We start from the raw sequence: 6,148 nt of genomic DNA, 5'->3' as shown, positions 1-6,148 counted from the left end.
TGGTGGTTAATTGGACTTAAGAGTCTCATGAACTTTCTGAGCCAGGGCTGGAGTTGAACTGTGATCCTCAGTCTCCTGAGTAGGATTACAAGTGTGAGCCACTGTTCCCACCTGGACATGGAGTCTTGTGAACTTCTCTGCATGTTGATGGCTTCAAACAAAGATCTTCTAGTTCTCAGCCTCCTGAATAGTTAGGGATATAAATGTCAGCCACCAGAGATTGTACACTGTATTTTTAATGAGATAAATGGTTTAGATACATAATTGTTAAGGTTTGAGAACCACTGTTTTGGACATGAGTAGTGGAAATGTGGCAAGGAAGAGTTGAAATCAGAGCATATTGGCAGTGAAGGACTGACAAAGAACTAGGTGACTGGTGGGTGCTTAAATCAAAAACCATGATTCCTGAATTCAGGAAGAGTTAGCATTAATTCTTACTAATACTGGCAAGGGGAATTGCATTTAAGTGGGATTAAACTTAGGTTACCATAAAGGCCATACGTGGGATTTTTTTTTTTTTTGTGCTGGGTCATGGGGCTTGACTCGGCCTGGGCGCTGTCCCTGAGCTCTTCAGCTCAAGGCTACCGTTCTACCCCTGGTCCTGGACGGTGTCCTTGAGCTCTTCAGCTCAAGTGTACCACCATACCCTTGAGCCAAGCCCCATTTCCTATTTTCTAGAGGTTAATTGTAGATAAGAGTTTCAGGTCCCTTTGTGCCTCTGCTGGCTTTGAACCCTGATCCTCAGAACTCAGCCTCCTGAGTAGCTAGGATTATGGCATGAGCCACCATTTTTGGCTTCCTCTTTTCATTTCTTTGCCCCCCTTTGCCCCACAAAAGATAGAATAAACACATAAAACAAAAGCAAACAACATTACCACTACCACCACCAACAGAAAAGTCTGTATTTCTATTTCTTGGAATTTGTTGTGATAAATAGTGTTTAAAATATTCAGAGGTCTTACTTCTTTGTATTCCTCCCCTAAGAATATCTTCGTTTAGTCTTACTAATTGTGTATGAACACACCAGGAGTTCTGGTGGAGATTTATTTAAACTGGACCTAATTTCGCCTTGATGACATTGAATAATATTTTGGAGGCATTTCTGATTATTAGTCTTCGAAAGTGTTCTCTTTGGTGAGTGTGGTGGCTCACACCTGTAATCCTAGCTAATCAGGAAGCTGAGATCTGAAGATTGCAGTTCAAAGCCAGCCCAGGAACTAAAGTCCTTGAGGCTCTTCTTTCCAGTTAACCACCAGAAAACAAGAAGTGGTACCCAGGCTCAAGGGGCAGGGCAGTAGCCTTGAGGTGAGGAGCTCAGGGACAATGCCCAAGCCTAGAGTTCAAGTCCCACAAAAATAAAAAAAAGTGTGTTCTCTCCCTCTCTTCTTCTCCTCCCTCCTCTTCCCTCCTTCTCCTTCCTCCTCCTTCCCCCTCCCTCCTCCGCCCCCCTCCTCCTCCCTCCTCTTCCTCCCTCTTCCTCCTCCTCCTCCGATAAACCATTCGGTAAATTGCTTATAAGAGGGTACCATAATCTAGATTTTAATGGTGGGCTTAGAAAGGTCTTAAGGGTAAGAGGTAACTAGGCAAACTGGAATTTTTTCTTTTTTAGTACTGGTCCTGGGACTCTAGCTCAGGGCCTGGCTGTGGTCCCTGACTTTTGTGCTCTGGTCTAGTACTCTACTACTTGAGTCACAGTTGCACTTGCAGCCTGCCTAGAGTTGTCTTTGAACAGAGATTCCCAGATCTCAGCATCCTAAGTAGCTAGGATTACATGCATGAGCCTTGGTATCAAAAAAAAAAATTCAAGTTGAAGAGAACTATGAACCACTCAAAACAAAACAAACAAATAGCAGGGATGTGAGCAGAGACATAGATTGGATTGATTCCTTCCTTCCGAGCGTGTGTGTGTGTGTGTGTGTGTGTGAGTGTGAGAGAGAGAGAGAGAGAGAGAGAGAGAGAGAGAGAGAGAGGGAGAGAGAGATGGGGGTTGAACTCAGCCTAGTTGCCGTTCCTGAGCTCTTCAGCTCAAGGCTACTGCCCTACCTCTGGGCTTGGGTGGTGTCCCTGAGATTTTAGCTCAGGGCTACCACCCTTCCCCTGAGTCAAGCCCCATTTCCCATTTTCAATAGGTTAATTGGAGATAAGAGTCTCCTGTCCTTTTGTGCCTGGGCTGACTTTGAACCTTGGCACCCAGCTGCACCTTGTGCAGCCAAGGGAACCATGCACTCAGCCTATATGCTTTAGTTTATTTTTCAGATAGATTTTGTACTTTTGCTTGCCTAGGACTGGCCTAAGAGACTTAGTTCCTGTCTCCTATCTCTTGAGTAGCTGGGATTACAGGTATGCAAAACCACAGCTGATCTGACCTTAGGTTTGGGCTATACTCTTCCTGGCAAGTACATAGCATAGGCTTGAGCCACCACTCGTTTTGTCCTCTCTTTCATCCCTCCCTCTGCCCCCCTCTCTGTTGTAGGACTTGACACTTGGCCTGGGCACCTGTCCTGAGCCCTTCCCCTTGAGCCACAGTGCCATTTCCTGTTTTTTTGTTTTGTTTTATTTTGTTTTTGTAGTGGTTAATGGGAGATGTGAGTCTTCTGGACTTTCATTTCCGACCGGCTTTGAACCACAATTCTCAGATCGTAGCCTCCTGAGCAGCTAAGATTACAGGTGTGGCCATCTGTGCTGGCTCAGATTTGGAATCTTGATGGGTAGTCAGAATGATGTTAAATAAGGTGTTATCATAAACACAGTGGGAATATTATTGAGCAGTTTGAGTAGTATGTTTGGGATGATATCAGTGGCTGAATAGTAGAGGAAGGATCATAGCCCTGGGGAGGCCTGTTAGAACATTGCAGTGATTCAGATAGGTTGTAATAGTATTGTTTTAAAAACTGATAATAGAATTAGGAGATAAAGTTAAAACTGTAATTCTAGGTATCCAGAAGACAGATCTAAGGGTCACTGTTCTAACCCAGGCTGGGCAGAAAAATCGTTGAGACTAAGAGTATGATCTGTGAACAAAACAGAGCAAGAAAGCCAAGGGAAGGTGGCTCAGGCCAGTGGTTCAAAGCTAGCCTGGGCACTAAAGTCCAAGGGACTCTTATCTCCAATTAACCACCAGAAAACTGCAAGTGGCACTGTGGCCCAAGGGGTAGGACATCAGTCTTATGCTGAAGAGCTCAGGGACAGCTTCAGGCCCAGAGTTCAAGCCCCCTGACTGGTACACATGCACGCATGTACACATGCACACACACACACATGCATGCAGAGCAAGAGTGCAAAGCTTTGACCTGGGTATGTGACTTAGTGGTAGAGTGCTTGCCTAGCATGCATGATGCCCTGGATTCAATTCCTCACTACCACATACACAGAAAAAGCCAGACGTGGTGCTATGGCTCAAGTGATAGAATCCTATCCTTGACCAAGAAAAGTTCAGAGACAGTGCCCAGGCCCTGAGTACAAGCCACAGGACTGGCAAAAAAAAGAAAAAGAAAAAATGTGAGTAACGCTTCAGTCCAAGCTCTTGACAGGATACACATACAAAAGAGGAGATAATCTGAAGACTGTTTACAACATAATGTCACAGATGTTGGTTTATCAAATGTATTGGGTGAGTAGAGTGTTGCCTAGTGGTTAGAGTGCTTACTTAGCATGCATGAAGCCCTGGGTTCAATTCCTCAGTACCACATACACAGAAAAAGCTGGAAGTGGTGCTGAAGCTCAAGTGGCAGAGCAGTAGCCTTGAGCAAAAAATGCCTTAAGGGCAGTCCCTAGGCTTTGAGTTCAGGCCTCAAGACTGGTCAAAAAAGAAAACAAAAAGAAAAGAAAGAAAAATGTATATATAAGTATGACTTCTCAAGCTTCCTCTTATGTGACTTGTAGTTACAGGAATATGAGGCTTTTTTTCTTTCTTCTGCTTATACATGTGAAGCATGCTGTTTACCCTGCTGTCTACCACTGAGCTGCATCCCCAGCCATACATTTAGCGTTTTTTTTGTTGTTGTTGTTGTTTGTTTTTTGTTTTTCCAGTCCTGGGGCTTGAATTCAGGGCCTGGGGCTGTCCCCATGATCTTCTGCTCAATGCTACCTCTCTAACACTTTGAGTCACAGTGCCACTTCTGGAGATCTCATGCGCTTTCATGGCCTTGAATATGATCCTCAGATCTCAGCTTCCTGAGCAGCTGGGATTACAGGCATGAGTCACTGGCACTGGCTGCATCTTGTGCAGCCAATGGAACCATGCACTCAGCCTATATGCTTTAGTTTATTTTTCAGATAGATTTTGTGCTTTTGCCTAAGATGGGCCCAAGAGACTTAGTTCCTGTCTATCTCTTGAGTAGCTGGGATTACAGGTATACAAAACCACAGCTGATCTGACCTTAGGTTTGGGCTATACTCTTCCTGGCACATACATAGCATAGTATCTTTTGCATCAAGATCCATATTATTGATTGGTTAAGTGAATGTATGATTTTATGAAGACAGAATATAATAAAATTAGTTTATTTTGTGGTAAAGTGCTGATAATTTCAACATGATTATCTGGTCATTAGAAGAAAAAGGGTACTAGATTGTCAATCTTTCCTAGTCCTTCAGGTTCCTTTTTTGGGGGGGGGGGGTGGGGGGCGGACAGGGCCTTATACTTGCAAGATAGACACTACCCAAAAAACTGTAACATCAAGCTGGGCTTGGTGGCTCATGCCTACTATAATCCTAGCTACTCAGAAGGCTGAGATCTGAGGATCATGGTAGTACAAAACCAGCCTGGGCACTATAAGTCCTTGACACTCTTTTTTTTTTTTTTTTTTTTTGCCAGTCCTGGGCTTGAGCTCAGGGCCTGAACACTGGCCTTGGACTTTCTCAAGGCTAGCGCTCTACCACTTGAGCCTCAGCACCACTTCCGGCTTTTTTTCTATGTATGTGGTACCGAGGAATCGAACCCAGGTCTTCATGCATGCTAGGCAAGCACTTTAACCACTAGGCCAAACTCCCGGCCCCAGTCCTTGACACTCTTATCTCCAGTTAACCACTAGATGCCAGAAGTAGTGCTGGGGATCCAGGAGGAGGGTGGTAGTACTGAGCTGAAGAGCTCAGGGACAACACCCAGGCTCAGAGATTTAAGTCCCATGACCCACCAAAAAACAAACAACCTACCTAACTTCAGTCCCCAGTTACCTTTGTTCTTATACCATGCTCACCAGGCATGCTCACTGGCTTTCTTCTTTTTTCTTTTCGTTTCTTTTCTTCTTTCCCAGTCCTGGGACATAAACTCAGAGTCTGAGCACTGTCCTTGGGCTTTTCTCAAGGCTAGTGCTCTACTACTTGAGCCACAACACCACTTCTGGCTTTAGGCTACTTTCATAATAAGTTTTATCCTTTGGTTCCTTCTTGATAATGGAAAATGAAGTTTTCTGATAGCTGGCATGAGTATTTATTGTAAGGCAAATGAACTGATAGTCCTTTGTCTTGTAGACAGTATCAAGATCTTTCCTTGGAATTTAAAAGGAGACAAAAATGTCAGATTTTAACAGTTATACAATCTTATAACCTTTTTTTTTTTTTTTTTTGCCAGTCCTGAGGCTTGATCTGAGAGCCTGAGCACTGTCCCTGAGCTTCCTTTGCTCAAGGCTAGCACTGTACTACTTGAGCCACAGTGTTGCTTCTGGCTTTTTTTTTTTTTTTTTTTTTTTTTTTTTTGGCTAGTCCTGGGCTTGAGCTCAGGGCCTGAGCACTGTCCTTGGACTTTCTCAAGGCTAGAGCTCTACCACTTGAGCCTCAGCACCACTTCCGGCTTTTTTCTATGTATGTGGTACTGAGGAATCGAACCCAGGTCTTCCTGCATGCTAGGCAAGCACTCTACCACTAGGCCAAACTCCTGGCCCCTGCTTCTGGCTTTTTTGTGTGTGTGTGTGTGCTAGTCCTGTGGCTTGAACTCAGGGGCCTGAGTTAGAGCCAGAACTCTACCAGTTGAGCCATAGCATACTTTAGGCTTTTGCTATGTATGTGGTACTGAAGAGTTAAACCCAGGTCTTTTTTTTTTTTTTTGCCAGTCCTGGGCTTGAGCTCAGGGCTTAAGCACTGTCCTTGGACTTTCTCAAGGCTAGAGCTCTACCACGTGAGACTCAGCACCACTTCTGGCTTTTTTCTA

General features: G+C 44.5%; 1 protein-coding gene across 2 annotated transcripts in view; it reads left to right on the top strand.

Moving 5' to 3' along the window:
* Kdm2a (lysine demethylase 2A) overlaps positions 1 to 6,148 on the top strand; it is a 99,177-nt gene that overhangs the window by 17,212 nt on the left and 75,817 nt on the right. The window lies entirely within an intron of this gene.

This window comes from Megascapheus bottae, chromosome 16 (assembly GCF_031878675.1).
Source record: "Megascapheus bottae isolate mThoBot1 chromosome 16, mThoBot2.hap1, whole genome shotgun sequence".
In the NCBI taxonomy this organism is placed as follows: Eukaryota; Metazoa; Chordata; class Mammalia; order Rodentia; family Geomyidae; genus Megascapheus; species Megascapheus bottae.
This window is presented reverse-complemented; position numbering and strand designations above follow the sequence as displayed.